The 12,153-nt window shown below is 38.9% G+C and overlaps 1 long non-coding RNA gene across 1 annotated transcript; it reads left to right on the top strand.

The window, feature by feature from the left end:
- The first annotated feature begins 6,504 nt into the window (after positions 1-6,504).
- Positions 6,505-8,781, top strand: LOC123909928. The gene is made up of 2 exons (XR_006810039.1): positions 6,505-6,763; positions 8,590-8,781. It is a non-coding gene; the product is annotated as an uncharacterized LOC123909928 (long non-coding RNA).
- Positions 8,782-12,153: the final 3,372 nt, after the last annotated feature.

Genomic DNA, 12,153 nt, shown 5'->3' with positions numbered 1-12,153 from the left:
CTCAACAAAGGAAACAAAACAACTAGCTAGCAACATCTAAAATAAGAAAAACCTAACCTATTTCTAGTTAAATCTTCCCTAATTTCAACTGGAGCAGATGTCCACCATGTGAAACCTTGCAAAGATAACCCGAGATTAGCAAGTTTGTCTGCACAATGATTGCCCTCCCTATAGATGTGAGATATAATGAAGTTCATGTTTCTAGTCATGTATATACAGTTCATCCATCTGTTTTTTAGTTTCCAAGGAATGATATTCGGAGATTTAAAGGCCAAGGAGACTAGTTTAGAATCACTTTCTATCCAAAGATGAGACCAATTCTGAGCATATGCATGTTCAACAGCAAGAATGACCCTCATTGCTTCCGCAAACAAAGCATTAGCCAACCCCAAATGCTTGGAAAAACAACTAACCATTTCACCTCTATGGTTTCTAAAAATACCAGAACAAGCAGCAATACCAGGATTACCCAATGAAGCTCCATCTGTGTTACATTTATACCAACCAAACATAGGTGGTTGGCCTTTGATGTATACGTAAAAAATTAAAAAGTTAATATTATTATAGCTTTTATATAGATAACTTTTAGACATTAATGATGTTTTTTTTTTACAAGAGACATTAATGATGTCTTAATATTTATAAATTGCCCTTTAAAAAAAGAGATTCTATAGTACATTGATAAATTAAAATATACTTCTAATTCAATAAATTAATAATTATTTGTTATAAATCAAAAAGTTATTTGTCGATTATTGTATTTTATAGAAAATTATTTCTTAAAAAAAAAACACAGTTTGATTATTTATATGCATTGTACTAATTTTTTTTTGTTTTTTTATATTTTTTCATAAAAAAGAATCATTACTATTATGAATAATAATATTTTTTTAAAAAAATATTATTTTATTTTGCTAACCGATTTAGTAAATAGTATTTAGTTATTCTATTTCTTACGAAAACTACATGCAAGAAAGGCAAGAATTGATCTTGTATAAAATAAACAAACAAATAAATAAACGGATGGGGCAGTTGGAGATGAATTAAGTGGCCGAGATTCATTCTTCTCTCTCTTGCCCAGGCTTTCCGTAAAATTTAGCATTTTCTTTTAGTTACTAGTTTAAAGATTGGTTTATTGAATTTTATTCGATATTTGAATTTGTCACTATATTATTTATTATATAATATTGTTAAAATATAAGTGAAATTATTGTGTTAATTATTTATTGTAAACTTATTTATTCAATATTTTTTTTTGTTTTAGTCACAAATAAATGGTTTTGTGTTAAGTCAAAAAAATAAAAATAAAAATAATGGTCTTGTGTATATTTTTAATCAAAAATTAGAAATTTTATTAAAAATATTTAGGATAATTAGTAAGTTTGATACTAACTAACTTTATTATAGTATTATTTTTTTTTGAAAAAGCTAAAATGAGATATATTACCACAACAGCCTTCCCAGCACAAGACGTGCCAAGATATGCTACAGAATTTTATAAAGAGTCATAGAAACAAAAACATAATCAATCATACAAAGCCCAAACAAATCATAGGACTAGACCACCAGCTATGGTAGTTATAAGATAACGTAACACTCGTCGTCTTCAACCACCTAAAAGAGAAAAGCTTGATCTTGTCCAACAAAATATGGGGTGTATCTGCTGATCCTGTGAACAACCGATAGTTTCGCTCCGTCCATACAACCCAAACGCAAGCAAGCCATATGAGCTGTAAAAATGATCGACGCGCGCGAGAGCCACCTGCTGAAGATGCAAACTGAACAAAATGGTCACGCAGAGTAGTGAAACCCACCATAGGAATACCAATCCACGAACGCACTAAATCCCAAAGAGAACCAACAGTACTGCATGAGATAAATAAGTGATAGGCTGACTCGGCCTCTCCACATCCAAAAATGCATGAGTGAGCTGTAGAAGATAAAACACCTCGAGTAACCAGGTTTACTTTCGTAGGCAACCTATCACGCAATAAACGCCATGCGAAGATGGAAACCTTCAAAGGAACCTGAGGGTGCCAAATGAGCTTATCCGCCTCATCCATAGTAACCGAAACATGAGAAGTAAGAAGCTGATATGCTCCTCTAACAGAATAACCTGTGTCAGGATCAGGGCGCCACTGCCACCTATCAAATGAATGAGCCTGCAAAAAGATGTTAAGAAGTAAAGACTGACACTCCCCCAACATCTCCTCCTCCCATGCCCTCAGCTGCCGCCGCCACACCCACGCCTCGCCTCCCTCACCCCACCCTAAAGCAAACATCTCTGCTACCGTACGCGATTTGGTTTCAGCCAACTCAAACAGGCGCCCAAACCGCTGACACAAAGGAATCTCATCCACCAAGGGATCGGTCCAGAAAAAAGTATCTGACCCGTCCCCCACCCTCTTCACAACCTGCTCCTGAAACCACCTCCCCCCTGGCTCACTCCCTCCATCCCTAATACGCGCTATCTCCCTCCACCACAAGGACCCTCTCCTACCACCATCTCGAAGTCTACCTCCCTCAATCCCATAACGAGCTGCTAACACTCTAAACCACAACCCCTCTCTGTCCACTAGCATCCTCCAACACCACTTACCTAAAAGAGCCTGGCTAAACTCCCTCAAACGCCTGACCCCCAAACCTCCACTCTCCTTACTTAAGCAAATAGAGTTCCAATTAACCCAAGAAATTTTCCTAGAATCCTCACAACCCCCCAAAAAAATTTAATAAAAAGAGATTCAATAGAGGAGATAGTACCTGAGGGAGCTTTGAAGAAGGAAAGAGTGTAGACAGGTAGAGAGGTTAAGACAGACTTTAGCAAAACCAGACGACCACCAAAAGACAAGAAACGACTCTTCCACCCAGATAATCTATTCTTTATACGATTCAACATCGGTTCCCAAAAACTCAAACGTCTCGGATCACCCCCAATCTGAAGACCCAGATAAAGGAAAGGAATCTTTCCCACTTTACAACACAAAGCAGACGCAGCTTCGCCTAACCAGGAATCAGGAATATTAACCCCAACCAACATGCTTTTAGTAAAGTTCACTTTCAAGCCTGACAAAGTCTCAAAAAGCACAAGGACAGCTCGCAGAGCCCGAACATTAGCCCAACTTTTAACCCCCAGCAAAAGAGTGTCATCTGCAAACTGAAGATGTGACACCGTCATCGATCCTTGCACACCAACACTGTAACCCGTAAACAAATTATGCGCTATCATCGCCTCCATAAGCACATTCAGTCCCTCAACAGCCAGTAAAAAGAGGAAAGGGGATAACAGGTCTCCTTGCCTAAGCCCACGCTGAAGAGGGAATTCATCAGTCGGATTGCCGTTAACTAACACGGATGCCGACGCCGTACAGACACACTCTCGAATCCACTTCCTCCACAGAACTGGAAAAGACATTCTCCCCATAACATCATCCAGATATTTCAAGTCCACCGAATCATAGGCCTTCTCAAAATCTACCTTGAACAACAATAGATCCTTCTTAAACTTCCGCGCCTCATCCACCACCTCATTTGCAATGAGGATGCCATCGAGAATTTGTCTATCCTTCACAAACGCCGACTGAGTTTCAGAAATCACACTACCTATCACTATACGCAACCTATTCGCTAAAACCTTCGCTAAAATTTTATACAAGCTTCCCACAAGCGAAATAGGTCGAAAGTCGTTTAACCCTTGGGGACTATCAGTTTTAGGAATCAAAGCAATGAAAGTAGAATTTAAACCCTTAGTCAACTTGCCATTGCGATGAAAATCAGAAAGAAAACGCATAATGTCGCCCCGAAGCTCAGCCCAAAAATCCTTAATAAAACCAAGATTAATTCCGTCTGGGCCAGGACTTTTATAACTGTCACAATCCCACACGGCTGACTTCACCTCAGCCTCAGTAAAAGGTTTAGTTAAACCAACACTCTCCGTCTGGGTCAACCGTTTAAACTGAAGGTCGTCAACCCTAGGCCTCTCCACGTTTGGAGCCTTGAAATGTGACTCAAAATGTGAAAACACGGCCTGTCTGATTGGGATCACGCCCTCTACATTAACCCCATTCACCTGAATAACGGACATTACATTCCTACGACGACGCTCCGCTAAAACCGAGTGGAAAAACTTCGAATTGGCATCTCCTTCCTTAAGCCACAACGAACGAGATTGTTGCTAACTAATGCTGGCATGCAACCGTGACAACGAGTGAATATCAGCCGAGACCCCATGAAATTCCACCAACTCCTCCTCAAAAAGATCTTCTTCCTCCCCCTTCTCGTCAAGAGCCGAAAGCCTACCTTTCAAGGTCTCGATGCGACCGGGAAGGTTTTGAGTATGAGCCTTATGCCACTCTTTTAGACCTGCCTTAATCATCTTAAGTTTTTCCTTGAGCATATATCCTCCCCAACCATCAGCCTGATATGAAATCAACTTATCTCTTACGAACTGGTTATAGCCGGGAACATCCTTCCAACACTTAAGCATTCTCGATGGGTGAGGGCCCCAATCTTCCTCATTCACAGACAAAACCAGAGGACAATGATCAGATAACCCTCTCATCCTAGCCATCTGCCTACAGTTAGGCCATGCCAAACACCACTCCTCAGAAAGAAGGAACCTATCTAGACGACTCATCGAAGAACCATCCCCTTTGAACCAAGTAAACTTACGACCAATTAAAGGAAGATCAATAAGGGTATTATCTTCGATGAAACGAGCGAAAGGTACATGATCCAAAGAGCGATGACCCCCTCTGGACGAACGCCTTTCATCGACAAGTTTAACAGCGTTAAAGTCTCCACAAACACACACCCTCTTACCCACCAACGATAGGAGCCTCACCGAAAGGGAATCCCACAAAGCTTGCTTGGCTCCATCGTCACAGGGCACATAAACATTTGCCACAGAGAACTCTTCTCCAGTCTTAGAGAATCGACCATGACACCATAAAACAGACTCACGACTCTCCGTCGACCATACATCCACCTCAGAAGTGTCCCATAAAGTTAAAAGCCCCCCTGACGCCCCTATCGAGGGTCGATAAGAGAACCCGTGAGATGAGCTGCCCCAAAGATTCGATCCAAGAAAGACATCGCATTTTTGCAACTTCGTCTCCTGAATACAGAAAACAAAAGGTTTCAGATCCTCCACCAACTTTCGTACTTCCTTCCTCTTCTCTAAACCTCCTAGCCCTCTAATATTCCAAGAAACTATCTTCATCTGAAAACACTCCCCCTCAAAAACCAGATGAAACACTTAAACTAGCAACCATTCCCTTGCCGGGTTCCCCCCCCCCCCCGACCTCTGGCCTGAGATCTCCTTCTTTCCTTTGCCCGCCCGAGAGAGAATATTGAACATATTCACATTTTCACCTTTAAACTTGACCCCTATAGCTTTCCCTATCCCCCACACATCATCCATCGTCATTTGTTCATTACCTTGAACAGCCACCCAATTTTTCCAATCATTGTTGATAGAACCCGATGAAATAGAATCTCCTCCGGGTTCTTGGCGGCTCACCGAACAAGACCGATTAAAAGCATCCTCGCCCCTACGACGACGAACACTCTTCTTTAAGACTTTTAGCACCTCATGACGATCTTTACTTGGCATCCTAGCAACTTTTTTAAGGCTGTGAAGCGGGTGACGAAGCAACCCCCCTTCTTTCCTCCTCCGAGGTTCCTGATGCCCAAACTTATTAAGACTCTTTCCATGATGATGCCCTTCTTACCCTTCTTACAAACTGAAAAAATCACCCCTGCCTCCCCGTGGTTCTGGTCATTTAACCATTCCAAACTCCAGGGCCCTGAAATAACTGAACGTTTCACCTCCGGAGGACAAGAATTCGTACGTTTACTACGACGCGACCGAATGGAATGACGAGCCTGAGCTTCCGTCTTAAAAGGGGTTAGATCTGTATGAACTCCCTGATTTCCAAACTCTCCGTGAGGACCCGGTCTCAGATTAGAAGAGATCTTGGATCCCCGCTCCACTTCCGCTTCGGTCTCTCCCTCGGAAGAGAGGGCAACATCCAACTTATCTAATGGCTTTTCAACATCCATACCCTGAATAACGTCAAACCCCTCATCCCTCACTCCATCCGTGAAAAGGTTGACCATCATGTCAACATTGCGACGCGCTTCCGGATCAATTTGACCCTCTCCACAGACAGATTGGGCCCCCTCCGATTCAACCTCTTCCTCGAAGAGACACATGTCCTCTCCCAATGCTTGTAACGCCCCAAAAATTAGGATTCATTTTATTTAATTATTTAGTTATTGTGGTGTTGATTTTCTTGTTGTGGTGTTGATTGACGATGTTTATGTGATGTTGATTGACGATGTTTATTTAATTATTTTGTTGCGAATAATTAAATAATTGATAAATAAAAATAATGACGTTGCTAATTAGAAAATAAAATTAAAAGAAAAAGAAGTAGAAAAATTAGATAATGAGGTGTTGAGAGCAAAGAGGAGGGGGGTGTGAATAATATAGTAGTAAAAATAAAAATAAAAGAAAACCATGATTTTAATTTTAATAAATTCATTTTAATTGTATTAAAAAGGTTGTTTCTTGGAATTAAGTGGTTTAAAGTGGGTGAAGTTAAGAAGAGTCAGGAGAGTGATACAAACAAGAAAACAAACACACACAAAAATAATAATAGTGCTAGTGGGTGAGAGAAAAGAGAGAGAGCTCATGGGAGAGTGAAGAGAAGCAAAGGAAGGAAAAGTTTAACCTCAATTTAGGGAGTTCACTACAATCCAAGTAAGGGAGCTTTATATACTCTTGAAATTCTGAATTCAATAGACATACTTGTATATTCATTATATGTGTGATTTAAGTTGTTGCTCTTATGCTTCTTTTCCCCATTATGTGATGTTGTTGTTGTTCCTATACTTGTTCTTAATTTCGATTTTATCATCTGATATGATAATGTTTCTATGCTTCTGTTGTTGGTGCAAATTCGTGTTATGATGTTGAGTAAATAAAATTGTGAATTGACGTTGTGCTTGAGAATTAACATAAGGGGTATAATGATTTTTTGGGATTTTGATGATAATTCAAAAGAAAAAGTTTCATAACGTGTTGAGCATCGAATGCAATTGTAAAGCAATTCTGGGATTTTTATGGGTTGAGAGAATGTCAAAACCGAAGCTTTTGAACAACCATCAATGGAGTTTTTTTTTGTTAAATTCGTGTGAAGCTTTTTGATATTAAAACATTCGATTCAATTGTCGTTTCTAAAAATAAATACCGGGTATCTTTCTATAATTGAATGACGATCAAAACGATATAAAACACGTCAAATTCCGTTGAGAAATGAGGGAGAACTGACCGGGTCAAATCGCGGGTCGTCGCGACCCGTTTTCCTGCAACCGGGTGAAGGAGGTGATGAACAGTGCTCGAGTGGCCTCGCCCACTCGCAGCACTGGCGCGTGAGGGCGCGTGAGGGGTCATAGGGACTCCAATTGTTTTAAATGTTTTTATAGAAAAATAGTAAATAATTTTCTTGAAATTTTGGTACCTCTTTGGTAATTTTTGGACACTCGTAGCTATTTTTAATTAATTATTTGGAGTAAAAAGGTGATTAAAAATATTATAATTTCGTGAAAATTTCCCAAAAATTTATGTAGGGTATTTTGAATATTTTGGAACCCTCTGGTGTATCTCACTCTCCCTGGTTTTATATGCTATTAAGATTTGAATTTATTTCTTAATTTTTATTAATTAAATTGACTTAAAATTCATACGTTTCGTCAGTAAACTAAATCAAGATGATTTGGGTTATGAGTACTGTTATAAAGGAGTAATAGGTTGTTGTTTTGGAGAGGAGTGAATGATTAATTGAGTTATGAAGTTTTAGTTGGTGTTGTAATCGAAGTTGCTAATAATTGTTGTGTATCGGTGTTGTTTTAAGTCGTTGCTCGTTGATAGTAATTGTGTTGTTTGAATTGCCGTTTCGTTGAATAATGATGTTGAGTTACGTGGTTATAACGATGTTGAATTATCTATTTTAATGATGTCGGAGTTGTGCCGAAATTATAATGTTGTAATTGTTGTTGTTGTAATTGCTTATGGACGTTGTTTATTGATGTTGTTATAATGATGATGAAGTTGTCTATCGAAGTTGTTAAATGATGTTTACTATTGACGTTGCTTATTATAACATGACATGCATTCATTCATGTGTTCAATGACGTTGCTTATTGAAGTTGTATAAACGATGTTGAAAATGACGTTGCTTAATGAAGTTGAAAATGATGTTGTTTATAATGATGTTGATCCTCCATGATGTAAAACTGGAAATGACGTTGTTATTGGTACCACATGCATGTAGCGAGTCTAGGCGCATTGCATGCATTTTAATTATATTGATCATTTAAATGATGTTGTTTATTTCTCATTATTTAATTGTTAATTGATGATTGTGGTTGGCTGATGAATGCGCGCGGCCATCCGCTTAGGTGGTCTTGTTGTTGTTTATGATGTTGCTAGTTATTACTTTGTTTTAATTCAGTTACTTTCTTGATGTATTGTCGCTCACCTTTACATTCCCCCTTCTGGCTTGGCCCTACGGTGTGCAACCGTAGATTTTCAGGTAGGAGATGAATCATAGCTGATGTGTTCGGATAGTTGTTGCCTTGCTATTTATTGGAGTCGCTCTGTTAGGATGTTGTCGGGGAGAAACTTTATTTAATTATACTGCTAAATTTTTATAACAATTGGACTATGTCATTTGATTCAGTATTTTCAATTCGGACTTCGAAACTTATATTATTTTTGTATTTTCCGCTGCATGATTTTTAATCATTTGAGGAATTAGTTAATTGGAGTAAGTGTGACATCCTTATTAAATAAATGAAATTAATTTTTTTTGAAAATAAAATAAAGGGGTAAATTAAGGGTGTTACAAAGTGGTATCAGAGCAGGTCGGTCCAGTCAGACCAAGATGACGATCTTTTATTTTGCAGATGACATGTGTGTAAACACTGTCGATTTTTCTTACCCTTACGAGCGAAGGAAAGAGTTGGAGGTTAGTACAGGAAGTCTGCCGTCTCAGCAGAGGGCTACATATGAGTTTAAATTAAGTGGGGGAGACAACCAATTGATACGGATAAGATGGTGTTGTTTCCCGAACCTGGAGCAAATGCAAGATTGGAGATGGCGTCTACTCCACAAGTGGAAAAGTTAAGGAAGGAGAACGCTCAGATGTTTACGACGTTCACTACAATGGAAGTGGAAGGAGGAGTTGGAATCATCGACTTACCAATGATGTGGAATTTCTTAAAGGATATCAGCGATATAACGCCAAACGAGAAACAGAGTTTATCAATGGCCTACCTGGCATTGGACCAGTATCGATGGTGCCCTAAAAAAATGTTGCGGCAAAGTTGAGTGGACTGACAAAGTAGTTAGAAAAGCTGTTGGAGAAGAAGTTCGTTTGACCAAGTATATCGCCGTGGGGAAAGCCAATGCTATTGGTGAAGGAGAAAGTTGGGAGTAAGAGACTCTATGTTGACTATCGATAGTTGAACATAGTTGTCACTAAAAACTAATATTTCCTTTCGCGAATTGATGATTTGATAGACCAATTAGTTGGAGCATTTGGAATTGACTTAAGATCGAGATATCCTCATAACCGAGAGGCGTAGCAGAAGCGTGATAGAATAACAATAAACTTGTCTAGAAAGTGTGCAGTGTTGCAGTGGGAAGCTCCTAAGTCATTAAGCGAGATGTGAAGCTTGTTGGGATTGGCTTACTATCGGAGATTCTTTGGAGATTCTTCGAGGATAGCTTTACCCTTGACGCAGTTTACCCGGATATGACGAGCTCCCATTCGTTACAAGACGTGTGAGGAAAGTTCCATGAGTGGGAGCAAGGATTGACATCAGCGCCAATGTAACTTTACCTGACGTGAATGAATCATTGAAGTGTATTGTGATGCATCAAAGATGATCTTAGGAGGAGTTCTGATGCAGAAGGATTAAGTAGTTATGCATGCTCGAGGAAGGTGAAAATCAACAAGAGGAACTACCCGACTGACGAATTAGAGTTGGCAGCCGCTGTGGTCGTGTTGAAAGTTCGGAGACGTTATCTGTATGGCTCAAGTTTAAAGTCTTCGGCGACCACAAAATTTTGGAGTACTCATTTAATTAGAAGGAGTTGAACATGAAGCAGATGATGTGGTTGAAATTTCTAAAGGGTTATGATTTTGAGTTGAACTGCCACCCTAGTGAAGCAAATGTAGTGGCAGACGCGATGAGTATGAGGACGTTGCATATGTTAGCACTCGTGACAAGAGAGATAAGACTAATCGAGGGATTTAGAGACCATAGTCTAGTATGTGTACGGAAGCCAAGAAATGTGAAACTAGGAATGTGGAGGTTAACCAGTGTTGTGTTGGAAGAAACCAGAGAAGGTCAGAAATGAGACTTGAGACTAGTCGACATGTTTAGAATTAATTAACTTGGGTAAAAGAAGTGAGTTACGAAGTTGCCGAGAATGGGGTCTTGAGATTCAAGAACAGAGTTGAATAATAGAAGCCAATAGGATTGTTGAAGCCGCTGAATATTCCAGAGAGGAAGCTGAGATAGTTGCTTGCCATTGATAGAGTTTACTTACAATGACAGCTACAATTCTAGCATCGAAATGGAACCGTTTGAAGCCTTGTATGGGAGAAGGTGTAGGACACCTTTGTGTTGGAACGAATCCAGTGAGCGAGTAGTGTTGGGGCCTGAAATGATTAGGCAGACTACTGAAAAGATGAAAAGGATTCAGTAGAAAATGAAGCCATCCCAGGATCGACAAAAGAGTTATTACGATCAAAAGAAGAGAGCAGTAGAGTTTCGAGAGGGACATCATGTGTTTATGAGGATGACTGTGATGACATGTGTTGGACGAACTTTGAAGTCCAAAAAGCTCGCTCCGCGGTTTATTGGGCCGTACTATATATTTAAGAGGATAGGGGGCGTGGCCTATCAGATTGCATTGCCACCGCCATCAAATCTTCATGGTGTTTTTCAAGAGTTGCAGCTGAAGGAATGTATTTTCGATTTGTTGCACGTGATTCAATCTGATGATGTGCAAGTGAGAGGGTATCTGATAGTGGGATTCGTGTAGTTGAAAGTCGAAGATAGAGCGGTGAAACACCTAAAGAACAAAAAAAAAAATTGTTACAGTGAATGTAGACTGGGAGGACCTACCAGTGTGGAATGCGACATGGGAGTTGAGAGAGTCGGATGAAAGAATCCTATCCAGCGTTGTTTCCTTCAGGCAATTTTCGAGGACGAAAAATCCTATAAGTGGGGGAGAGTTGTAACGCCCCAAAAATTAGGATTCATTTTATTTAATTATTTAGTTATTGTGATGTTGATTTTCTTGTTGTGGTGTTGATTGACGATGTTTATGTGATGTTGATTGATGATGTTTATTTAATTATTTTGTTGCGAATAATTAAATAATTGATAAATAAAAATAATGACGTTGCTAATTAGAAAATAAAATTAAAAGAAAAAGAAGTAGAAAAATTAGATAATGAGGTGTTGAGAGCAAAGAGGAGGGGGGTGTGAATAATATAGTAGTAAAAATAAAAGGGTCTTGTTAACATGTGCCCTTAGGGCACATGATAAGATATACCAAAATAGTAATTCAACATTTAATGATACAAGAAATTTAATGCTTCAAAAGTCAAAATACACAAATTAGCATTTAATAATTTCTATTTTTGCTTCCTTAACATGTGCCTTAAGGGCACAAGTTAACATTTTCCAAAATAAAAATAAAAGAAAACCATGATTTTAATTTTAATAAATTCATTTTAATTGTATTAAAAAGGTTGTTTCTTGGAATTAAGTGGTTTAAAGTGGGTGAAGTTAAGAAGAGTCAGGAAAGTGATACAAACAAGAAAACAAACACACACAAAAATAATAATAGTGCTAGTGGGTGAGAGAAAAGAGAGAGAGCTCATGGGAGAGTGAAGAGAAGCAAAGGAAGGAAAAGCTTAACCTCAATTTAAGGAGTTCACTACAATCCAAGTAAGGGAGCTTTATATACTCTTGAAATTCTGAATTCAATAGACATACTTGTATATTCATTATATGTGTGATTTAAGTTGTTGCTCTTATGCTTCTTTTCCCCATTATGTGATGTTGTTG

Source organism: Trifolium pratense, linkage group LG2 (assembly GCF_020283565.1).
Source record: "Trifolium pratense cultivar HEN17-A07 linkage group LG2, ARS_RC_1.1, whole genome shotgun sequence".
In the NCBI taxonomy this organism is placed as follows: Eukaryota; Viridiplantae; Streptophyta; class Magnoliopsida; order Fabales; family Fabaceae; genus Trifolium; species Trifolium pratense.
This window is presented reverse-complemented; position numbering and strand designations above follow the sequence as displayed.